The 25,023-nt window shown below is 59.7% G+C and overlaps 1 protein-coding gene across 7 annotated transcripts in view; it reads left to right on the forward strand.

Moving 5' to 3' along the window:
- The first annotated feature begins 64 nt into the window (after nt 1-64).
- Nucleotides 65-25,023, forward strand: part of BCOR (BCL6 corepressor) — an 83,337-nt gene continuing 58,378 nt past the window's right edge. For 5 of the 7 annotated variants that reach the window (XM_057378226.1, XM_057378231.1, XM_057378233.1 and 2 more), the window contains exon 1: nt 23,344-23,404. The gene's annotated coding sequence lies outside the window, so the exon portion shown is untranslated. Of the gene's footprint in view, nt 277-23,343; nt 23,405-23,952; nt 24,018-25,023 lie in introns of those variants that run through there. The other 2 variants (XM_057378228.1, XM_057378227.1) reach the window with 2 other exon arrangements.

Below are 25,023 nucleotides of genomic sequence, written 5' to 3' on the forward strand. Positions count from 1 at the left end.
GTGTGGGGGGAGCGGGCCAGAGCTCTCGGCGGAGCGGCAGTAGCGAGAGGCTCTGGCCAAGAGGGATGCATGAACGAGCCCGTGTGAGCGGAGCGCGGCGGCATCTTCCGCCATCCATTCCGCCGCCCAGGCGCGTGGAAAGCCGCCGGCCGCTGCCATTGTTACCGGCGGGCGATGCGAGGACCGGAGCCGCCGCTCCGGCGAGAGATAAATAGCCCCTGACAGCGCCTCTTCGCACCCACGGCTCTGCAGATTGGATTCGGCGGACGGCCGCAGGTCTGTGTCGCTCCCTTTCGCGGGAGTTCCTTTAAATCACCGCTCCACTCCCCCCTCACCTCTCCCGGGGGATGTTTCCGACCGTCCCCCACACAGCAGCCCTGCCGCCCTCCCCTGCTCGCTCCCCCTCCCGCAACCGATCGTGGCCCCACTGCCACGGCTCCGCACGGCTCGGCGCCACCGGCCCGTGGAGCTCCGCCGGGGGAGGGGGAAAACTCTCTGGTGAAATACTTTYGGCAGGCTGCGACTTTGCCAGGAGGGGTCTTAGCGCCGGATCTTTTGTCTTGGGGCTTTCGGCTTCGTGCCCTGGAGTGGCTGGCGGCTCTCCCGGGAAGAGCCTCTGGGCAAAGCGCCGGGGAGTCCCGGGCTGTCGCCGCGGGCAGCAGCGCCCCGGGCCCCCGGTGCCAGCGCCCGGCCGGCACCTCCGCAGGCTCGCTCGCCCGCCTCCCGATTCCCTTTTCCCGCCGCAGCACCCGCGGCTGGGACGTGCCTGTCCTGCCCACGACGTCCGTGGGTGGTGGCCGTGACAGCAGCCCCACGAGGGGGCTGGGGAGGGCGTGTGTCCCTCGCCAGCCGCGGTGTCCCCCTCCACCGSCCATCCCGAAAGAGGACCAGGGACAACTCCGCTAGCCAAGACGCGACTTTGCAGCTGCTCCCCTCCCCTGCGCTCGGCGGCCAGACGCGTGCGCTCCCGAGCCCCCTGGCACCTCTCGGAGCTGCCTCCCTCGGGGACACCGGGGAGTGCCACATCCCTCGCGGGCGCCTGCGAACGGCTCGGCGTCAAGCGAGCCCGCACTTTATTTTTTTTCCGTCTTCACTTTGCTCGTCCCCCCGCCCCAGCTGGAGCCGAGCCGCGGGTGTGCAAGACGAGGTTATCGGCAGCTCGAGTCATTATTTCCAGGCCGGCTGCCGCGGGAGTCTCTCCCAGGTGGAGCCGGTGCGGGAGGCCGGTACCCGGGGAGACAAAGGCGGCAGCCCGGGGTGCTACCGGAGCCCAGCTGCGCCGACAAGTGCGGGCTCGGCTGGTCCCGGGGCGGGCCCCCCGCCAGCCGCGGGGCTCTGCCGGGGCCGCGGGGTGCTGCCACCGCCCCGGGAAGCGCGGGCTRCGTTTTCTGAGTTACATTTGTTACATTTCCGAGTTATATTTTCAGTTTTACGGAATCTACTTTTAGGCGATTGTTTTCCCTTTCCACTTGTTTGTCTCCTGCTAGTCTCGTAAACTGCCTCATGATTTATTACCTAGGCTAAGTGCTTAATTTGTGAATATGAAACAGATTAAAAGGAGATCGGCGTATTTTAGCAGGCAGGCCAGAGCAAAGCCCGGCAGCTGTTTCGAGTTTGTAGGCATCTCCAACCTCGTGTACGCAGCCCGGTCTGCTAGCGATCAGCGGGGTATCCCCGGGTTCTCTCCGAGAGGCTCACCGCCGCCGGCTGCCCGTGCGCTGGGCTGGCGCGGGGACYGGCCACGGGATGGCCGCTCTGGGCTTTTTTGGGGGGCACAAACACACCCCTGATGCCGTCCATCGAAACGACACCCGTGGCTCTGGGATTCGAGATCGGCTGCGTCCCAGCCACAGGCGGGCTCAGCCGGTGGAGGGCCCAGCAGGCACGCAGGGGGTTAACGACGGCTCTGCCCTCTCCTTCAAAGGACTCACTCGAGATAGAGTAAATACGGTCGGGGCGGGGGGGATGTGTGTGTGTGCCGCTCAGGCCACATGATGCAAAAGTAAGACAAGCACACTCCGGAGAACAAAGGCTTCCTACCCCCTTCCTCCCCCTCCCCCCAAAATCTGTCTTAATTCTSCAAGTTAACTTGAGCAGCTATAAAACAAAAGCGAACACAGAAAGTTACAGCCAAAGGACAATCAAAATAAAYACCTTTGATGCAGTCCAAGCACGCACTTGGTATTTTCTGGAGTTCCCTGCTACCCCCAGGCAGCCAGGACATCGCAGGCTCTTCCCAGGACAGGGGTGATGTTGTCGGGATTGTGGCTCGGACTGATGTAGGCCACGTTCCTCAGCCCGGAAGGCACTCGCTGCCCGGGGCCAGCAGCACCTCCTAGCCCTGGGGGAGGCAGGCAGTGCCGGACTGGGCCATGCCGTCGGGGCTGGGGCCACAGCAGTGGGACAGGGCTTGTCCGGATGTCCCACGGGGTTAGTTCGCCGGGGGGACTGAAGGGCTGTGAGACGCCCCAATGAGATTCGCCCGGGTTCTTGAGGACGATGTGCAGCAGGGCGTGGGGCTGGGAGCAGTGTCTGAGCTGTGCCCCTGCCCGCGGGGAGCCTGACAGGAGCCAGCCAGGGCGGTTTGYCCCCCGACCCGGTAATGGCCCCGGCTCCAGGTCATGCAAGTGACACCTCCCAGCCCGCACCCCCTGCTCCCGACTGCCTTGCGCTTGCAGAGCACACCAGCTGCCTTCAAACTTGCCACCAGCACTCTGGAGCAATTCCCAGCCCCGGTGTCCTACAGAACTTGCTTTCTCCCTCTGCTCCCCTCCACCCCCTTGGCCCYTGGAGGAAGTTTTAACGCATCAGGGATGGCAGAGGAAGCAAAGGGGCACGGCAGCAAGCCAGCTGCTTGTGCAGCCCTGCTGACAGTGAGGCCTGACAAGTACAAGGTGCTGCTGCTGAACACAAAAGTCAGMGAGAGGCAAAAATCTATAACCTGCYCTGTACCTCTGAGYRCTGCTTCAGAAGCAGGCAGCAAGAGCATTGTGCCACTGTGCCAGCAGAGAGGGCTGCCTAGGAGGAAAATGATTCATGYGCCCTTGTTGCACCAGAGCAAATGCTCTGGTCCTCCAGAGGTGGCTGGTGTTGGCACAGTGGAAGGTGCAGGGAATGGGGACAGACTCTGGGCAGACCATGGGGACAAGGTGTGGTGTGGCACATGCCTGGGTAGGCTGAGCCCTCATCTGCCTGGGAGCGGGAGAGTGGATGATGCCAATGGCATTCAGAAATATCCCTCTCTGTGTGCGTGTGTGAAGATGCCAGAGTAGCTCTTGACTGGGGAAAACCAAGTACAAGCAATGTTTGGGAGGCAGTCCTGTAGGTACATGCGAACAAGGGCTTCAGGATCCCCCTCCCATGGCAAGGAAACACTGGAAAGAACGATGCAAGGATGAGTCATTGCAACTCTTTCAGGTTGGCTTGATACAACGTCCTTCTTCCCTATTTGGGGCAAGGTTTGTGGCAAACCAATACTAGAACTCATTTCCCAGGGGCCTGATGGGGTTTGGGTGTAGTTGATTGGTCCCTGCCTTGCGAGGGGASAGATATTGCACAGGTATTACATACCACCACTGCTTTTAGCTCTGAGCCTTGTTGTTCACTGTGTGAAGGCAGCACCAAGGCTCTCCAGGCCCCAGGTTCTCCACACCTCCCTGTAGGTTCTGCACAGAGCTGTTCTCTGACTACATACATCCAGCATTTTAGAAGGGACAGAAAAACACAAGCTTGTGTTATGATGGTAGCATACATCACTTTTCAAGCAGTATGCATAACAAGAAGCTGGAAAACCAGACAGTAGCAATGGAAAAGGAAAACAATCTTTTCCAACTTTGGCCTTTGCAGTCATCCCTACCTGAGGGAGGGCCATGGTCACAGTGGTCCTTGGTTATGAAGCTGAAACTCACCGTGCTAAAAGTCACCTGGTCCCTTGAGCGCTCTTGTAAAGCACTCCAAGGTCCCACAGAAAATGGTTTGCGTGTACTTGAAACTATGTGGATTTGCTTCCAACAGTACATTGTGCCATTATGACAGCCTGGTCCTGCCTGGCTGTCACTGAATTAATGCCTGGATGGATCTAAGTCCCAGTGTCTCAGAACAGGGTGGCTCAGATAGTGTTCCCACTGCTGTCCCCTTGCTGTCCCMAAGGCATTTTAAAATCTCCTTGGAAGTGCTGTTATGTGGTGATGGCTATGCCTCGGAAACAAAGTCGTGGAGAACATTACTAAAGCAGAATGGGCAAACCCCAGTGGCTTGGAGCAGCTCTCTGGGACACTAAAARGCACGAAAGCTGCTCCAGTTTGGAACACAGATGCACCCCAGGCCCTCTTCTAACCCCAGCCCTTTGCTGCCAGAAGCAGCAGGAGGCAGGCACCCAGTCCCTATCAGCATACAGGCCTCCTTGCAGCCAGACTTACACCTTTGATATTCTCCCAGTTTGTYTSTCAAGTYTCTCTTTTTCACTGTTTCCCAATRTCTCACCACCCTCAGTAYACTTCTGAGAAGGGGAAAAACGATTTCAAAAATCCTGTCACTGAAAATCCTGAAAGATCACTACRTGACCACCTAAATGATGTCTCCATATTCTTAGAAACTCTGTTTATGCTGCCTGTCTGGGCTCTTTGGGGTAGACTCTGCCTTGCATTGTCTAATGTACTGTTCCATCATCAAAACATAAAACAGTAAGGAGAGACTTCAGAGTAGGATAAGGCTCAGAACACACAGAGATAAATAGGGGTATCGACATATGCTGAATTTCAGTGATATTTTATCTTTCCAGGTTCAAAAATACTGTGTTCCGTGCCAGCAGCTTTAGTGTGCTGGGCACTGTGTAAGCACAGAAGACAGATTGCTCCTGCCTGCCCCAAAAATGGAAGCAAAACCTAGAGTCTAGAGAGGCAGATGACCACGAGTGCTATGTTGGTGGTACAGGGAGGCAGGTGAACTCCTGGACTGAGCCATGGGCTCCTTTGCTGTGTCTCACCAAGGCCACCAGTCCCAAAGTCTGTGTCCTGCAGTTAGAAGGGAACAGTGTGTGTTTGTATGTGTGTGTTCATGTGAATGTAATTGTGTTTCTACATAATGTGGATTATCTTTCTTTTGGCAGCAAATCTGTTCAGGGGTTTAGATTAAAAGATAAATCCTGCAGCCGTTCCCTCCCTGGGAAAGGGCATGTCTTCTGTCACTTTCTCTGCTCCTTTTTTCTGAGCTGTCCCCAAACACGCTTTTTCCTAGCTCTGCATCTGATRTCACCTGGAGAGCCACATGGGGAACAGGGAGAAATGCATGGAATAAGGCACAGCAGGTGAGGTGTTGCTTGGATGAATGAAGAGAGAAAGGGACTAGGCTGTAGGGTGTAGAACCCCCCAAACAGCCCCACATGGTGCTAATGGGAGGGTTACACTTGCACAGCTTCCCAGGARGCTGTCCTGGCAGGGAGATGGGGTGTGCTGTAGGTGCAGGACACCTAACGGGCTCCCTTCTTCAGAACCCTGCTAGAGCTGCTTGGCTTGGTATGAAGGCAACCTTGTTGGGAAAGAGAGCTCCATTGATTTAAATGCAAAATTACCCTCCTGCAGTTCTAATTTCCCAGGCGAGGGCCGTGCAGGCTCTGAAAACATGAAAGTTGTTGATGTATTGGTTCAATTAATTTTTAAAATAAGTTTGAATGCCATTTGTTTCAAATTTGATAGGAAAATRCTGTAGATTTTTGCAAGCAAGGAGTGAGGCGAGCGTGAATGGGGTGTGTATTTTGCATGGCCTTGACAACAGGGCTTAAACGATGCATTCATTTAGCACCAGACCTCTGCTCAGGGATGAGTGAGACCCGTGGTGAAAGAAAAAGACCTGAACATCTGTATTTGCTAAGTGGCACCGGCAGCAGTCAGCCAGCTCACAGAGAAGGGCAGACGTGCGGGTGTGAGGCCCAGCTGAGACTGCTGGGTCCCTGGTGCTTTTAAAAGGAAATAATAGCTTGTGGGGGGACCCTTTCTGGTGGCCTTGGCTCCTGTGACCCCCCTCTGATGTATGATATTTAAACAAGGAAATGTCAATATTGGTTTTCCACATACAGCCTCATTCTGCTCTCCATGAAAACAACTGACAAACCCCAGAGAGGGTTGGAGGGGAGTAGACCCCAAAAGAGTGGCTCAGACCCAAAGAGTGWTGGCTGTAGCAGCCTGGAAAGAAGCAAGTGCAGGTTGTCACGAGTGGCTGGGCGACGTGTGCTTGCAGGTAAATTAGACAGAAGAGAAGCAATCCCATCCTGCAGCATGCAGTGCCTCAAAGCTGCAGGTCCGATGGTTTGARTGATTACTGCTTTTTAAAATTATAAATTGCATTTTCGTACGGCGAGTGAGGATAATGTGCTGCTTACTAGAATTAAGTGCAACTGAAGGGTGTTTTGTTACAACAAAGGTGACTTCTCTGTGCTTGCTTTTTCATGGTCGGGTCTAAGAGRGAATTTGATTTGAACCCGATAGCTATCTGGCAGTAGTTTTGGAAAGGAGTGATGCCCATTGTACGAGAGGATATCCATAAACTGGGCCATCAGATATGTCTCCTGATATATGTGTCCTCTGAGGTAGGAAAGTGTAAGTCATAGGAAGAGAGGGCAAGTGTGTCTGACTCATAGTAAAACGAGGGCACATGAAAAGTATAAAAGAAGGGAGGGCTGCTACTAGTAGGACATGAAGGCTGTGCTGTGTGTCATGGGAAAAATAATTTARGCTCATGGATAATTTAAGCTTAAAGGGGCAGTTGTGGTGCAACTGCTTGGTGCAGAACGTGAGGTGGGACATGAGCATAAAAGAAACTTAACCCTTGATCCTGTGCTGTGCCTGTCTTGGTGTTGGTTTGTGCAGCCTGGGCCTTGGCAGGTGTTGCACCAGCAGCTTCAAGGTGCTCTAATATAATGTGAGCTCCATCACAGTTCACCTTAACATAAAAAGTGTAGTTACACAGGCTYTGTGCTCTGCCACCATGTCCCCAGAGGTAGGGGCAGAGTAGGTGGCATACAAGTCCCTTGAGCAGYTCTGTGCAAATGGAGAATCATTCCTACATGGACACCAGCTTTCCCAGGCAGGTCACAGATACTTTCCCACTGGAAGGTGACCATAGTGCAGGCCCACTGAGCTCATCCAGTCTCTAGCATGTGCCATGACCTCTGCTGGGGCACAGATCTCAGTAGGGACAGCCTGGGAAACAGAGTGAGCTGCTGGAAGATGCTGTGTGCCAGTCTGATTGCCTTTGGCAGGAAAAGCACCTTTGGTCTGATACGTGACCATAACCAACATGAATCTCCAACTGGGACCATGAAAAAAACCCTCTAATTTGGGAGGAAAACAAATAAAGCAATGTTACCCAGGTGTGACTCCTGATAGGAAGCACAGAGAACGTGTACAAAGCTGAGGCTCAGACGTTTCCTAGAATGTGTCTGTCCTACATGATTTTTGGCTTTTGAAGATTGAAATGATATGGAAGGAGATTGTTGGGTCACATTATTTCATCCTTGCTAYACAAAGCCCAGCACGATGCCATCCTAACTAATGCTGAGGCTTTTGGGAGCCTGTCTCACCCAAGGCATTTTGGCTTCAACTCAGGCCACTTCTCACGCAGCACAGAGYCCAGGCTTGCAGCACATGATGCAATGTCACTCACAGCCCTACCATACTTAATGTCTGCCTTTTGGAGCAGATGTTCATGAGAAGGTGGATGGGCAATGGGCTGAGGTGTGAAAGCAGACCTTTTGACGTGATTGAAAAAGCCCTATGAGCTATCTCAGGAGGGGTGTCTCAAAACTGAGCCCCGCCACTGTACATGAAAGGACTGAACTACCCTGAGTCTTGGAGCAACTTAATGAGGGCTTTGGTACCGTAAGAGAGGAAGAGGGAAAAGGGAATGGTCGAGAGAAGCTGTGTCTGTGCTTCTCTCTTGCTGTACATCCAGGGCTGGTGTCATTGTGAGAATATGCAGCAGTTGCTTCTTACAGACAAAAGAAAAAAATATGAAGCTCTACTGAAGGGTAGGGCTGATGGAGMACTGAAAAAGCCCCAGCTAGAAAAGCTAAGCCAGCACTGCATTTTGGTCAAGCGACRCTCAGCATTGTGAATTTGATGAACAACATTAGTCTGCATGAAGACAGGTGACTTTTTAAATGGGGTTTTAATAAAGTCAGTATTGCTAAGGCTATCTATAAAAGCAATCTGCATAGGGTTTTAAACAAGTAAACTTAATGATGCCATTAGTGCTTCYGACATGAATGAGGCCGTTGCTGCAATACTGTGTCCGGCTCTGTTTGTGGTGTTTGCATGTTGAAAGTGCATTGGCAAATTAATATGGGATCAGAAGAGAGCTRGAAGAGTGATTCAAGGTCTGGGAATCGCATCTTATTGCAAAAGACTAAAGAAATCCCATCTATTAATTTATCCAAGAGGAGGCTATGACTTGGTTTGATCATAGTCTTTAAGTGCCCTAAGTGTCTCTATGGGGAGATTTCTGATAGTCAAGATCTCTTTAATGTGGCAGACAAAGGCATAATGAGATCTTATGTTGGAAAATGAAGCTCTATGAATTCTGAGCAGATATAGGTGCATTTAAAAAACAAAACAAAACAAAACAAAACAAAACAAAACAAAACAAAACAGTAACAGTGAGGGGACATAACCACTGGAACGTCTGAGGCAAACAGTGGTTTTTCCTGTTACTTAAAAGTCTTAGGAACAAGATTGGATGCCAGGTTAAAAGCTCAGGCAGAATTTATGGGTCTGATACAAGAACGTCTGGCTGAAATTCACTGGCCCATGATATGTGGCAGGTCAGACCAGCTGATCATAACAGTCGGTTCTTGGTTTAAAAAATCTATGAATTAGGTATTTCAAGTCCCCTGAGCCCTGATATTACTGGAGGTCTCAAAGGAATGCATTATAAGCTGTCATCATTTAATTGTAAGCAAGCAGGGGCATTGCCTTTTTCTATTTTTTATTAATAAACTTATTTTCCAAGAGCTTGTTAGACACCAGAGTTAAGCAGCTGTTAACAAACATGACAACATTTTAGAAACAGTTCAAATAATTCTCCTTCTCCCATTTGCTCAGCTTTGTTTTGCAGCAGCACAATTTCATTCAYGCCACCTCTACCAATGCTTCTCTAGATGAAATAGCAAATTCCAGCAAAATGAAAAACGCAACCTCCACACTTAGGGTAGGCTCATTACACTGTGTCCTCTTTCATGTGCATCCYTGRGTCTCAGASACATYGCAGGCTTTCTCTCAGCACTGTGCATGGGCAGAACAGGGAAGAAGTCCATCCGTTTTCCTTCGCAGGCCCCTCAGATAGGTAGGAATCCATTGTCTGTCACRGGAGTGCTTGGCCTACGGAGCTCCCGGTTTGTCTGAGTAAATGGCAGAGAATGAGAAAAAGGTATTAAGGAGAGACCTGGTATTCCTGAAATTATGCAAGCTATTAACCTCCTTGAGGTTTCATAAAATGGCCTCCAGCAAATGGTCAGAATGTTTTTCTTACAGAGTAGTTTTCAAGACAGCATAAACTTTCTTAATATCGCTTCAAAGAAAAAAAAAAAAAAGGAGAAAAAATAAGATAACAGAAAATCCCTTTCAAGGCTCTTGGGAGTCTTGAAAATCATATCCACGATTTCGTAGACATTCTAAACCTCTGATACATTCAGTGCCTCGTTAGCCTCAGTTAYCAAAACTGAAACAAGAGGTGGTGAGGAGCGCAGCAAAAGATGGAGCTTAAAGTCGCTCGAGGACTGCACTCCCGTCGACGGGAATCCTCCGCCGCTTCCCTCCGCCCGCTCTCCTAACCCCCGCGGCGTTTGATATGCAGGCAGTGAGTCAGAGGGACGAGGCTCCGCGCTCGGCCGGGGCGGGGGCGCCGCTGCCTCCCGGGGCGCGGGCGGGGAGGTCGGCGGGGAGCCGAGCAGCGGGGGGAAAGGTGAACCCGGAGCCGAGCGGGGCACAAACCCATTAGTCGCACATAACTTGGGAAGACGCTTGGCCTCGCCATGACAACCGGCGGCCCGGGCTGCTCCCACGTCCCGCCGCCTCCCCCGGGAGCCCCTCTCCGTCCTCTTTGCCGGCGCTCGGGGAATGCGGGGCTGGAGAGACGAGCCCGGTGCGGGTAACAAAAGGGGATGAAAGGAGCTCTGTAGCTCACTTTACACGTCCGAGAGGCATTTTCATGCCCCGTAATGAGAAGGGATCATTCCGAGGAAGTTCAGATCAAAGGGGAGAGCATCCCGGGYATTTGCATAATTGCCGGATTTCGGAGCACGGGCTGCAACCTGGGCACCTCACCGAGGGCTGCTCTTCGCTCGCCCAGGGGCTCCGGGGAGGTCCGGAGAGAGGGGAGGCTGCAGACAGTRTTCCCGCGGGGAGAGAAGAGAGGCCTGCCCCGGGAACGAGACACGAAGGTGGCCGGGCCCCGAGCGGGGTGCTGGGTGTCCGACGGCAGGAAACCCTCGGGGGCTCYGAAGGGTGCGAACCTCCCGCTGCGMGACCGAGCGGTGCCCGGGTCCCCGGGGGCCGCTGCCGCTGTGGAGGCGGTGCCGCTGGGGATCCGCTCCCTGCTCCCACCCGGCGGCATCTGCGGCGCCGAGCCAGCACGCTGCCTCCCCGGCGGCTGGCGGGTGGCTCCCGGCCCGGCGGCTCGCACTGCCACCAGCGAGCGGGGATAAAGGGATTAAACGGCACGCTCGTTCCTCCGGGCGGCGGGGGCGGGGGGGCACTCGGCCGGCTCCATCCTCCCGCTCTCCCCGAATGCTTCCCCGCCTCCTGCACCCCCGGCCCCGCGGCGCTGCCCTCGGCCGGCCCCGGCAGCGGGAGGCACCGGGCGCGCCCGCGGTGGCTCATTGTTCCCGTAATCAACCGGGGCTGCCGCCGGCGCCCGCGGTGCTCGGGGCGACGGGGTTCGCCGCTGCTGCTACGGGAAGGGGATGCCCGGGGACACCCTTTTCAGCCATTTTAAAATAGCGAAGCTGGCGTGTCGCTGCGGGTGCCCCGTTCCCCTTTCCTCTCTTCGGAGCCCATTCTACGCCCGGACGATCTTGACGGAGATGCGAGGGTTCCCCCCCGCCCTGAAGCGGCACCAGCCGCACACGCTCCTCTCCTGCGGTCCCCGGGCGAAACTCCACCCGGCGGGGACACAGCACTCTTCCTGAGCCCTGTCCTSGGGATGTGGCCCCTGCTTCCCGCCCCCCCCTGCATCGCCAGCTCCCGTTCCAGCCCCTGGACCGAGACCGGACCCTGTGCGGYCGGACCCTGCCCCAGCCCTGACTTGGGCTGCTTCCAGCCCCAGGCCTGGATGCAACCTCCCCAAGGGAGTCGCGGTTTCTCCCCGCACGGCCGGGCCCGGGAGGGCTGGCCAGGTTCCAGGGAGGTGAGGTTAGCCTCGGAGCTGGCTGGTGGATGGCATGTTATTGTGAAAAGCGAGCGGGGAAGGCAAATAGGAGCATGGCACCGTATAGGCTCGCCACGTGACCGAAATGTGTTTATCTCGCCCCGGAGAAGCCGGGCTGCCTGCGGAGGCCAACCCTGCCTTCATAGCACAGGCACAACTCCCGTGGCCGCGGACAGTTCTGGGCCCTGCGAGAGACCACTTCTGTTTGCTTTTGCTGTCGCTTCGGCTCTTATCATTTGCCTTGTCATTCATCATCAACCTCTCCCGGGCTCCCTCCCCCTTGCTCCCCCCTGCCGCCTCCCCCAGGGTCAGTCGGGAAAAGACTGAGAATCCATCTGAGGAGTGAGACGCGGGAAGAAGGGTTGGATGGTGATGTGGCTGGGTGGAGGGCGGAGGGGGTGTGTGTGTGTGTGTGTGTGTGTGTGTGTAAAAGCAGCTGCATGCAGAACAAAGGTGCTGGAGGGTGGCTTTTGGTGCTGGAGCAGAACCTCGTAAATGGGAGATTTCCGTTCACAAGACTCCGCTTGCACAGTTTCTGTCCTGCCCTTGAACTGACAAGTGAATATCTGCATTGCAACCAGAAAGTAAATCACACCGAGCCTGGCTCGGAGAGGGCGCGCACGACGCCTCAGTCTGTTGCTAAGTGCGAAAAAGTGGAAGATTTCAGCTTCCCAGCGCAACCCCGCTTCTCCGATACCGTATTTACTTTGGGAGCCCAGCGAAACGCGCTCAGTGTTTATTAAGGAGAGTGCCGGGGCAAGCTCGCATTTGCGTGATTAGGAGCAAGCGGAGGAGCGGCCGTGGCGCGGAATATCAAAGCGAGACCGCCTTGGCAGGGCTCCCAGGCAGGGCTTTACTGGCACCCGCGGGATTCCGCGGGGCAGGGCGAGCGCGGCCCGGGCGGCGGCGGATGCCGCTCCCCGCTCGCTGCCGCTGGKGCACGGGGGGAGCCGGCGGCCCTTCGCGGGAGGCCAAAACCAAACGTCGYTCCTACCGCGGGCTCCGCGCTAACGAGGCGCAGCGGCTGGGCCGGGCTGGGCTTTGCCCGCCTGCTCGGCGCTTCCCAGCCCCAGCCGCGGCCAGCCGGCCGGTAATCTCATTAGTGCCGTCGCGTTTGGGGAGTAAAGCGCTCCGCGTCCCCGCCCGGCCTCGGGAGAGCAGACAAAGGTCTGCGAAGCAAGGCCCTGCGGCCGTGCCACGCCGGCCGGCCCKGTTAATGTTCAATCGGGAGCCGGAGAGCCGTGCCTCACCGCCCGGCCCCGTGCCGGGGGGGTGCCGACCCCCGCCCGCCGCAACGGGGCCGRTCCGACGCTGCACGCCTCGCCGCCTTGCCCCGCCGGGATATTTTCTCCCTGGAAGTTATGCTAAAATAACATTTGTGTGCACGTTAATGATTTATTTATGTGGCTAATAACGCTCACATTCTCGCTGATATTTGTCTAGGCGAAAGACCAGCTGCGAAATGCCCCGCAGCTGTAGCCAGAGCTAGAACAGAGTGCCTTGGAACCAGAAATCAATGCTCCTGAAATGAACAAGTGGACAACTTATTAGGCTCAGTCACTCCACACACCGTCCCCTGATAACGAATAGATGAAGTAGACGCTGGAGAAGGGGCATGCCTGGGAAGGCCACACATGCCTGCTCCTTCTCGGAGTGGCTGGGTAACACCGCGGGGCACAGCCGGGTGCACGGACATTCCCGGGCAGGGCAGGGGCCGTGACACGGCACTCGCGGGCTGCCTAGGGTTAGATGGCGATAAATACGGCGAACGCCCGGGAGAACGGCTCCGGGGGTCACTGATAAAGGTGTCCGGTTTCCCTGCTGCTCCAGAGAGCACAACCGACAGGTTCGGCGAGATCACGTAGTCGTGGCTTCTCTGCCTAGAAACAGTCACGCTAATTTTGCATTTTTACCATCCACGGGGAGGAAAAATACCTGTCGTCCCGCAATGCAAATCCTTACGCAAATAGATGTGCGGGCGCACAGGGAGCTGTTGGCAGCCTGACCTGCCAGCCGAGAGTCGCTGGCCCCGAGTTTGGAGGTGCCGGCCAGCAGCAGCACGCCCCGAAAACACATGGAATCTTRAAGACTCCCTGTTAGCCCCTCGGAACTTGCTGCTGCCTCAGATGAGTCCGAGAAAGAGCCTGCGGTTAATCTCCGAGGCCTTCATACATCCCTGGCGAGCAGCGCCCCAGCGCTAAGTGCAATTAACATAACAGACACTAAAATAGGAGAGCGGCGCTGAATTTAATTTGCAGGCTTAGGGAAAAAAAAAAAAAAAAAAGAAGAAGAAAAAAAACTTAGCACTTAGAGCGGTCTGGTGATGAACGCAAGAAGTGATGTGGAAGGCGGCAGAGTAGCCCTCCTGCTTCGGAGAGGGGCCGCGGCCAATTCCGTGGACCCTCTGCGGGAGCCGGGACCACCTTGGTGCGCCAGGTTTCTAGACAGGTAAACTCCTCCAACGGAGATTCCTCCCGCCGCATCGCTCCAGCGCAGCTCGCTCTYCCCCCGGGCGAGCTCCCGTGGCGAYCAGGGCAACCGCAGCGAGACCAGGTCGCGGGCGAGGGCAGGAACCTCCCTGAGCCTCCCCTGCTGCCCGCCCCGACACGCACACACCTAGATCCGGCTCACTTTCCTGCCCCCGCTGCCTCTGGGGAGAGGGAGGACACGGATGGGGGACAGAAGCGACGGGGTAACCCCCTGCCCGCTTTTCCTTCGGTCCCTCCCCTCCCGGCTCCTGCAAACTGCCGCTGAAGTTCACAAAAGATCGAGACATAAAGAGATCGAGGTTTCCGAGAAAAGGGAGAGGCGAAAATAGCGAGGAAGGGGAAAAAAAAAATCGTCGCAACAGAGGGACCCACCGACCGGCTGGGAAGCTGGTGGTATCCGGCCGGGGGAGAGGGGCGGGAAGGAAGGAGCAAAGAGGGCTTTAAAAAACTGGAAGGCAAAAGCTGTTGGGGAGGAAGTGTAAACCGAGAGGGAGGCTGGGGGAGGGGAGAGAGCGCCATCTTTTCATGTCACAGTCACAGAGACAGCGCTGGGCTCGGCCACAGTGTCTCGGTTTCTTTTAAACAGCGGAAAACGTGCGATTAGCAGGCAGACGGGCGGAGACTACCAGCCCTGCGCGCACAYACAGCCCGCAGCTCTGTCTCCGCGCCGTGTAATCCCAGCGCTCAGCCCTTCTGTACCCCCTCATTAAAAACCCGGAGATTTCCTCCTCCTCCTCCGCTCTCCGAGGAAAACAACGCCTGCCACCGCCTGAACCCTGGCAGCGCCGCCCGCCCCGCACCGTCCGCCCGGAGGCCGCCCAGGGGCCCCGCGCTTCCCGGCGCCCTGCACGGCGAGCTGCGCGGTCCCCGTCACTCGGCCCCTGCTTCCTCTCGGGAGGCTGATTCTCACCCCCCGCATTTCAAAGGGCCGCCCCCGAGGGGACGCACAGCGGGGGCGGGGGGGGAGCTGGCTACAGCCCCCCCTACCCCCCGTCTCCAGTCCCCAGGGGCTGCTGCTCCCCCGCTGCCAGGACGGCTGCTCGTTTCCCYCCCGCGCCCTCCCTTTATCCATCCCGAGGGCGAGGGTGGGGTGCACCGAGCCGGAGCTCCCCGCACTGGGGCCGGCGGCGGGGAGCAGCGCCGAGATCGCCCGGGAGCCGGCGATCCCGCGGTGGAGCCGRGCACCGCCGCCCACGGCCCCATGAACAGCGCTTTATTCCGCAGCGCTCAAACCCCTCATTGTGTTTGGCAGAATCACCTGCCTCCTCCGGAGCCGGGCGATTAATTTAATGCGATACAGAGTGCGCTCCCTCCCGGCCCCTCCTCAGCGGGGAGATCTCCGCCGGGCGCTCCGCGCCGCGGAGGAGGGGCACGGCACAGCACGGCGGGGCACGGCACGGCAAGGCGGGCTGGCATCCTCCGAGCACCGGCTTTCCCGGCGGCGCCCGGGGAAACATTCCCCGCCCGGTAGCGGTGGAGCGGCAGCTCCGATCGGAGTCGCACACAAACATCCGCCGCGCAGACCTGCTCGGTGCCCGGGGGGGCTGCGAGGCGGGCGGGGGCCGAGCCATGCCTGGCCAGGGGATTTGATGGGTCGTTGGCTGCGCCTGGGGAAAGGCGGGGGGGGGCCGGTTGGCTGCGCCTAGCAATGGGGGATTTGAGAGGGGGGGGGAGGGGGGGGCTGAGCTCGGTGGAGGGGGGTGCTGACTGCCGCGACTGCTGGGGACGGCGGCTGTTATTATTGTTATTACTGTTATTGTTATTTTAGGGGGCGGCGGTGGTGGGAGCGGGGGGAGTGGGGCGGTCCGCGCTCGGCGGGGGGCGACGTGGTAGGGGGGCCTCCGGCTGCCCCCGCGGAGGGGGCATGAGGTGAGGGCGGTGGGAGAAACGTCTCCTCTGTTTCTAATAAAGGAAACGACTTTTATTGAACGATAAATGCAGGGGAACGAAAGTCGTGTGGGTGCGCCTGTGGGGACGATTGATTTGGCAGGGGAGGGGTGTCGGCTGCCCGTGCCGGCGCGGGCTGTTTGSGGCGGGAGGGGCCGGCTGGCCTCGGCTGCTCTTGCCCGGGCGGGAACACGGGGAGGGGGCGTTGGCCGCCCCGGTGCAAGGRGACGAGGGCTGCCCCTGTTCGTTGGGGGGCTGGAGTGGGGGAGTGCGAGATGCTCGCGGTGGGGGGTCCAGCGGGAGGGGGGCGTAGGCCATGGGGTGGTGCCGCCTGCCCCTCTCGGGCAGGGGGGGCTGAGGGGGAGGTGTCGGCTGCGCCTTGCCAGTTGGGATTTGATAGGGGCGGTAGGAGACACGTCTCCTGTTTCTAATAAAGGAATCGGCTTTTATTGAAGGATAAATGCAGAGAACCAAAGTCGTGTGGGCTGCAGCCGCCGAGCTTCGTTAGCTGCCGATGTGACTGTGAAGATAAAACGCTCCACAATAACTCGAGCGCGAACAGCGCCGAGGATGGGGACGCGCATTCCCCGACGGCCTTGGCCCCCCAGCCCCCTCAGCCTCGGCCCCTTCAGACCCTGCCCAGCGGCGGAGGGTGCCCGGGGAGCCTCAGACCGTGTTAACGGCTCGGCCTTGGGACTTCGCCAAGTTTCTCTGACTTAGGGGAACTCTGGGGATGAGTAATCGCGCCAGGCTAGGGTTTGGGAGGGAGTTTTTTCTTCGCTCTCTCGGTCGCTCTCTTCTTTTTTCCCCTTGTCATCAGCTGCTGACCCACTCACTTCGAGAGCACGGCACCGACGGGTTTCTGAGAAGGGCTGCGGGAGGAGACCGGGGATGAGGCGAGGCAGGGGAAGGCCCCCACCGTCTTGGCTCCCCGCCGAGCCACCCAGGCTCCGCTCCGGCCCTGAGCACKTTGGGGCACCGCGGGGTCGCTGCTATCGCGTTTCCTGTGTGATGCCCTCGATGTGTCTTTGCCGGGGCACAACGGGACGCGCACACACCCACGCCACACACGCTCCGCTGCCCGGCGTGGAAACCCTTGTAGAGGTTTCCCAGGGCGGCGAGGACACGGCGCTGCCACGCCTTGCCCTCGGGAAGGTGTCGGGAAGCCTTTTCTACTCGACATCTCTGTTTATCGCAGGTGCCAACGGCTCAAGGACGGGAGGGGAAACCTCCGGGCCCAGGGGAGGCCCCCGGGGACTGGGAAACAGCGCGTAACCTCGGCCGTGGCCGCGGCAGGCGCGCCGGGCCGGGGAGGAGCAGCGCCCGCATCCTGCCCGCGGGCCGCGGGGCGGGCCCGGTGGGGCCTTGCCCGGTGCCGCAGAGGCAGGGCCAGCGCCGTGCGAACCGGGCGCCGTGCCCGCACACCGTCTCCGCCTGTGCCTGCCGGGCAGCGGGGCGCGGGGGCGGCCGAGAGGCTCAGAATGAGAACCGACTCGACGCCGAGCACGGCCGCCCACAGCGGATCCTGCAGCTTGGCTGGGGACAGGCCGGGCTAGGGGAGTGGCGCCGTCGGGGGWGCTGCAGCGAAACGAACTGGGAAAGGCTGCTGGGCTCTCCTCTCGCTTTGCCTCACCCGCCGCRGGTTGTGGGGCCGGCGCGGGGCTTTCCGTAGCGCAGGTCTGTGCCCACTCTGCGGGCAGCGAGGGGCCGGCTCCCCCGCCTGCGATGGGGACGACGAGCGGGCACGGCCGGGGAGCGGCGGGGAGCCACTAATCTCGGCGCCTGACAGGTTTCGGTCCTCTGATTACCTGCGTGATTTGGCTTCCGAGAGGCGCGCTATGAAGCGGCTGCTGCCCTTGTTTGGGTACCGTGATGGCGGGGGTGGGGGGGGAACGACGACGATGTAGAGAGACCTGAGAGAAGTAAGGACGGGGTTTTAAATGGCACTTCTRAAAGGAAAATACTTTTATTTTCCCTTGGATTTTTGAAGCTGCTTTCGAAATGAACATTTTCTGCGATAAGAGGTGACCGATCAGAATCGCTGGGGGGAGGTTGTAAGCAGACGTTTTGCCCCAGCTTACTGTTATCTTATCTTTCACACTTGCAGGGCGAAAAAGTGGCTTATCTTTATACCCACCCCCTCTCGCCTTAATTGCTAAAAACACTGTGAAGTGTTAAGTACAGGACTAAAGAATCTCTCCGCGTGTCTGCCATGGGAGTGAAGGGCCGGGGAGGGGGGGGGGGGTCCGATTTGAAAAATTTGGGTTTTTTCTCTGGAAAGGTACACACGTGTACGCACCGAGAACYCCTCCCTGCCCTCGCTCTGCTGCCGCTTTGATGTTGCAGGCTCTCATTTCATATGTATGCACCCCGACGAGCCACCCGCCGCTGCCGGGCTTCCAGCCGGGGCGCAAATCCCGCTCGGCACGCTGGCGAGCCCGGGGGCCGCGCCGCGGGGCGCGGACGCGGAGGGCGGCGGAGGCCTCCGCTGTCACCTCTGGGGCGGAGTGAATAACCCCAGTGTTTATGAACCCCGGCTCGGAATTGGTATTCAGCGCCGAGCCACCGTCTCYTCGCTTTCTCTCCCCACCCCCTTCGAAACAAAACACAACACAAAAACAAAACCAGAAGGAGGACGGAGGTGATTCATCGACTGTATCCAATTATTAACATACAAGCTGTAGTCTGCACAAGCACACCTTCAAACCATGGCGGTTCCCCCGGCCGCCGTATTATGTTTAAACTCGGGAGCACGGTGGCTTGTGTGCCTCCGCCAAGCCACCGCTCGCTGCCGCTCCTCCCCAGGCCAAGGGACGGGGCCGGGCCGCAGCCCCGCGCCCCGCAGGGCTCAAGGACCCCACTGGGAAAAGGGGTTGTAGCCTCCAGCTCCCGCGCACCGCCTTCAAAGGCGAAGGCTCAACCTCGCCTGCGTCGTTTTCCGCCGGGCCGGGGTTTTGTCTGGCTGCCGCTCCTGCTCGCCCCCTGAGCCCTCCACGCCGCCCTCCCGCCGAGCCCCACCGCTGTCCCCCGCTGGGCTGGGGGGAGGCGAGGAGAGCGACAACCTCGCCGGCGCTATTTTTACTCCTCTCCAGACTTGTGCGGCGCACGCCCCCTCCCCTGCCGGGCCTTGCCTAGCGGCTGCATCTCTCCGCTCGCAGCAGCGGCCGGGGCCGCCCGCCTTTCACCTCCGCCTGCCCCGCCGGCCCCACCGCCGGCACGGCCCGGCCCCTGCGCCCGGGGCAGCGCCCGCAGCAGCCCGAGGGGACAGGGCGGGGGCGGGGGACACACACACGGGCGCGCCGCAAGCAGACAAAATGGCCGTGGTATGCAAGTGGGAGAGGTGGAAGGGGCAGCTCGCAGCTAGCCTGCCCTCCTCTTGCAGCTGGGGCTGCCTGCCGCCTTCCCCAGACCGGGGCCCGGGCCGTGCCTCGAACCCCGCTGGGCTCGGCGCTGCGCCCTCCGTTCCGAGCTCTCCCCGGGCTCGGTGAGCGCTTCCCCCGTTCGCGGCGCGGCAGGCCGAGCTCCCCGGCTGGGGGCAGGCTGATAGTGCGAGTGCCTGTCCCTCCCGGGCTGCCCGCTCCGGGCGACGAGCGGGGACCGGAGCACCGCGGGCGTCTCCGCTGTTACGTGGAGCGGGGAAAGGGTGCGGAGCAAAACAAACGCAACCGGAGATATTTGTCATTCGCCTTTGTAAGAAAGATAGCGGAGCTTAGTCCGTGAACCGAGTGCGTTTCGGGCTCTTCTGGGGAGACGGGAGAGGAAAATTATGGATCTCCTGTCAACGGAGTAGCCCTGAACTACGAAGTAAAATTATAGTACTTCTGCTATGCAAAACCCCTTTGATTGCCCGGGGAGTTTGCATGGCGGTGTAACAATATGCTGACGCCGTGTCAGGCCTGAAAGCGCTGCAGACCCTGTATAACGCCAATTGAGGCTTGTCTTGTTTTGTTATTCAGATTTCTACACTTCCATTAAAAACAGCCTTACAATAACCAATKATAAAGGTCTGATTTAAGACACACTCAAGCAGGGCAATTCAGAGCTTAGGACAGTGATCTGTTATTTATAGGCTTTTCCTAGCACTCATCACCAAGCTGTCTGAGCACCTCGCTYGCATTAATTCATTTTACCTTCGAAGAGCCCACCTCCCCTCTGTCTCATTTCCCGTGCCCGAAGGACCCGCGTGCTCCTGTTGCCGTTGGTGAGCAGGGAAGCGGGCCGTGGAGGGGGCCAGGGGCCCGGCCTCGCCACTCCCGCAGTTTAACCCCCAACTTTCTGAGGTGCGCAGGCCGGGGACGCGGGGAAGCTTCCAATTAGAGGCGGCGCTGGAGGTAAATGAGAACCGGCATAAAGCCATCCCACTTGGAAGCCTCCTGCGAGAAGCCTATTCTGCCATTAACAATGGATTTGTCTTTACGAGGAGGTTAAGTACTTAGCATTATCGGAGCAGCCGTTTTTGCGAGCGCATCCTCGCCCGGCTCCTCGGGCGGCTGCAACAGCAGCGACAGCGCGGAGCCCCCCCTCCTCTCCCGGGGAGAGAGCAGTGTGCAGCGGCCTGACCCGGGGGTCAGCTCCCTCCGGGGTGTGTGGGAGGGGGGGAGGCCGCCCGGTAATCCGCAAGGCAAGAGCATGCTTTGAATTTTCCGGGGTTAGCTCGGCGGTGCCCGCTGGACCCGCGCTGGGGAAGGCGGCGGGGCGCGCAGCCGTGCCGGGACAGGCCGCGGGAGGAGCGAACTGAAGCCCCAATGTCTTTGCCCGGAGCCGCCAGCCTCCCGCTGCAAAGCTCGGGGACCCAGGGAACAAAAAAGGCACAGAGGCGAACAAGCGCGTGTCTGTTCCTCCCCGCCACGAAGGAAGCTGCGTTCACAAAGAAAGAAAGTTTAYGGTTAAAAATAAAAGCAGAGCAAGTTTACCCCGAGATAACTTTAAATCACTARTGAAAAACAAAAAAACAACCACCTCTGCCCCAAGCACCCAGCCCCACGCTGTAGGCACACACTTGTGATCCGGACTTCGCMGCCTCGGGGAAGGGAAGCGGGCGACTTTTGTGATGCAAGTGTGGGCCACTGGCACCGCGGATCCAGACCTGTGGGGAGAGACAAAGCCCAGATCAATGAAGCCGGGAAGCCGAGGCTRTGGCCACCTCGCTAGGAAACGCACTAGTTCTGCTTCATATCGAAAGAAGCAATTTTAATGAGGTTTTCCTAGGAAAGGGGGGAGAAAAAAATCCAACAAAGGCCTCCCCTCCAGCTGTGTGCCTGTAACTCATGTGTGTTCAGTCTAATAACTTTTAATGTCTAGCCCTAAAACATCTTTATAAAAAATAGCTTTACAGCGTAATAGGCCAGGTGTCCTTCTGCTTGTTATTGGAGATTAAAAAAACGTGTGGGAGCCTTTTCRGATGCGTGGCCCGCCGCACCAGGATCAAACCCGGCCGCTAGCCGGGGCCGTGCGCCCCGTCGGCCAGCACGGTGGGACCGCAGCCCGTTCCCCGTACTCGGCGGCTCCCAGGGCTCCCCTGCGAGGAAGCTGAGCGGTGCGGCTGCCGTTTCGGGTTTCAGATGGTGGATATTTCACTTCTGCTTTGAGACGGGCGAGTCTTTTAAGAGACGCAGTGAAACTCCAAAGCCCGTGATGGCAGTTGCATGAAATGCCAACCCTCTGGCCGTGACCCGGGTGTGTGGTGTGTGTGCTTTTCTTTGGACTGTGTCCTTTTCCCGAGCATTAGCGACCCCCACTTTTTTTCCAGACGTAGTGTAGCTTCTCGATTAAAAGCTTCTTCATTTGGGAGGTGGGGAGCTTTAGTAGGGACAACTTCGGAGAACTCTAATTTTTCCATCTTCAGAGATAAGCGGTGGCGGAGAACACACAAGCAGTCCCGGCTGTCCTGCTCTGGCGTTGAATTCCCATCACCCTGTTTGCTGCTCCGGCGCCCTCGGTGAGGGAAGCTTTTGCAGCTTGTAGCGTCTCCGCAGCCTTTTCGCGCAGGGTCCTGAACGAGGCGATTAAAAATCCCCCCCGGGGCAAACTGTCCGCGTTAATCGCCTGGCGTTTGGCTGGCAGTCGCTCCCACACGGAGCGGCGGCGAGAAGGGCTCGATGCGGCGCCGGCGGCGCTGAGGTGGCAGAACTCCCGTTTCCCCGGGAAGGCGCCGGGAGGTGCGGGGGAGCAGTGGGGCCGAGAGCCCGCCTGGCCCTGAGGCCGGGGCCGCCCCGGGAGCTTCCACGCCGCGGGCTCTGCGGGACCAAACCTGGGAGTATCAGAGGGAATGGGCGTTATGAACGTGAAATTTACGAGTCGAGCTCGCCGAGCCAAAAGTTGCCTTGCCAAAGTAAATAGATGCAGCCGATAACTACCAACCCGGAGATTAAAGGGCTCCACGATCCGGGCAGGAATCTTAAAGCAGCCGTAGAAATGCCAGCGAGGGAAACGGCGCTTCAGTCGTCACCCCACCCCGGGTTGCCACACTGCTTACAGCAGGTAAAAAGCGAGTTAAGGGCTGCCAAAGCCGGATCAGGCGAAAACGCGCTTTAATAAGGTCCCCCTCGGCCCCCCCGCCCCCCGCAATGCAGACGTTGACAAACGAGTGGCTTTTTTTCCCATCCCGATTCAGAGCTCGCTGAAGCGGACCGCGGGGAAGCGCGGAAATCAGCGCGGCCGAGCCGCGGACCACGCGAAGTTGGGGGCGGAGGGTGGGACCAGAGAGGGGCCCCGGGGTCGGGGGGCGACACCCTCTCTCCACGAGCGTGGGAGGCTGCGGCCGAAAGGGTCCGCCCGTAGTGGGATCCCTGCGGGGGGTTACGGCGGCTGCGAGCCCTCGGCAGGTCCTGGGGGAGCGGGGATGCCTTTGCGTGACGGGGGAAACCCGAAACAGGCGGGTGCGATTGGGGGCGCGGGCTGCATCGCCGGGGGATATCCCGGGCGCCACGGGGAGCACGGGGGGAGCCGGGCGGGGAGGCCGGGGACTCCCAGCGGAGGGGCCGGGGGCGAGCGGGGTGGTGGGGGGTGGCAGCGCGGCGCGACCCGGCGCGGAGGCTCGCAACGATGTCTGGCAGCGCCGCCGCCGCCGGGGTTTTGACAGCTTGGTGGAGCGGAGTGAACGGAGCTTTATGGTAATTGCGGTTCTCCACTGGCCTTCTGGGTAGCGAGAGAGGGGAGTATCGGCGGGGCGGGGGGGGGACGGTTTTCCCCTCCTGCCGGCCGGGGAGCGCGGGAGCGCGGAGTCCCCCCCCCCCGGGGCGCCGCAGCTTGGCAGCGACCTGTGCCAGCCGGGGGGAGAGGGCGAGGCGAGGGGCTGGCGGCGCGGCGAGGGGGGGGCAAATCAATTAGTCAGGGCAAGGGGGGGAGCGGGCGAGCGGCCGGGCGAGCCCTGCCTGAGCAGGGAAACGCAGCCAGGGGAGGGGGAAACTTGCTGAGGGAAAAAGCGGTGGCGGCGCTGCTGCCGCTGCTGCTGCTGGCGGCGGCTCCCTCGGTGCAGCGCCTGCCCGGGGGGAGGGGAAGGGAGGGGAGGCGACGGCTGGAGGAGGAGGAGGAGGAGGAGGGAGAGAGGGAGGGGGGATGCGAGGGGAGCGCAGCGTGCAGCAGACGGAGCCCGGTCTCCCAGCGGCAAGGTGAGGAAGAGCGGCTTTCCCGGCGGACTAAAGAGGGGAGGGGGGGGTGAGGAAGAAAAAGAGAGAGAGAGAGAGAGAGGAGGAGAAGAGGAGGAGGAGGAGAATTAAATCCCCAGCCACACACACACAAAGCCGCGGCGGCCAGCGCACGGGAGACGGCGGCGCGGGCGAGATGTGGGGAGCGCCGCGCTCGCCAGCGCAGGAACTTCGCCCGGAGCAAGCCAGCAACATGGCGCTGCCAAACCAGAGCCGGCAGCCGGAATGAGCATCGCGGGCTGCCGCTCCCATTCCCGCCGCTGAGCCCAGCCGAGCGAAGGAGCAAAGCCCTTCCCGCGGGCACCTGCCCCGTCGGCGCAGAGGGCGGCCACGCTCCTGCCCCCGCGCTCCGCAGCTCCCTGGTCTTTCCGCGCCCCTTTCCCGACCCGCCCGCGCTGGGGCAAACCTCGGCACACTCACCCACGGAGAGGGGGAGTGGGATCGTGAAACTTTTCTCGCCTCTTCCTCCCACCCCCGACGGGGCTGCCCTTCCAGGGAGAGCAGCCAGGGCCAGGCGACGGTGTGGGGACTCGCGGTTCGGACCGCGCACGCCACAGCCCCGCGGCGCGGCAGGAAGGTCAGTGTTCCGCTCCGCGAACAGCTCCCTTGCGGAAGCGCCGCCGCCGAGTCCCGCGGTGACGGGACGGTCGCGGGGCTCCCCTCGACCGGCCGCGGGAAGGCAGAGCGGCGGCGCGACAGAAAGTTACGCGCGGGGCTCGGGCKGGAGTGGCGGGCAGGCGGCGACAGGGGCAGGAGGGTCTAGCGGTGTGCCTCCGGGGCTGCGGTGTCGGAGGGGAAGTTTGGAGGCAGTTGCTTGTGAAGATGCCTGTTTGGGGCAGTGGAGGCGGCGGGAAGCACCCGGTCGCGTTGTCGGCTCCGGTGCGCCCGTGTGGGGAGTGGTGGCGGTGTTCCCGTCGTCTCGCACTTTGTGATTGGGAAGGCGCCGGAGCAGCGGCGTTACGGGGCTCCCGCGGGACGGGGCTCGCAAGGAGCGGCGCTGCCGGCTCGCGGAGCGGGGAGAGCTCCCGCGCCGGGCGGGCCGTGCTCCGCGCTCCCCGCTGAGAGCACCGCGCGGTCCGGCAGCGGCGGGCAGGTGAGCGGCGGGGAGAACCCTCTGCCGGCTGCCTTCCCCTCGCCCRGGAGAGCCCGCTGCTGGCTGCCTTCTCCCCGCCGGGAGAGCCTGAGGCGCTGCTCCCCCTGTCCCTCCGCCCCAGCGGGGCGGGCGCCGCGGCGCACGTGGGACAGGGCGGCCCGGGGCTTTCCCGTGCGCGGAGCTGTGCTGGCGTGAGGTCCGGCGTGACACGGAAGTTTAGTCAGCCCGAAAATGTAGTTTGGAGTTGGGAGAGCGAGCCGGAGGGAGGCTCGGGGCTTGCCATCAAAGGGCCGGCAAGATGGGGGGACGGCCAGGCGGGGAGGCAGCGGAGGCTGCTTTGTGAAGCCAGGGCCAAGTGGGGCGGCTCTGCGCAGCATATGAGGCATGCATTTGATGTTCGCGGAGCGAGTCCGGGGGCGAGGGCTGCGGAGCGTTCACGTTCCTCTTTCTTTCTCGATGTGTGTATGTTGGGTGGGTTTTTTTTTTTTTT

The sequence above is a fragment of the Malurus melanocephalus genome, unplaced genomic scaffold (genome assembly GCF_030028575.1).
Source record: "Malurus melanocephalus ecotype Western Australia unplaced genomic scaffold, MMel_1.1 scaffold_349, whole genome shotgun sequence".
In the NCBI taxonomy this organism is placed as follows: Eukaryota; Metazoa; Chordata; class Aves; order Passeriformes; family Maluridae; genus Malurus; species Malurus melanocephalus.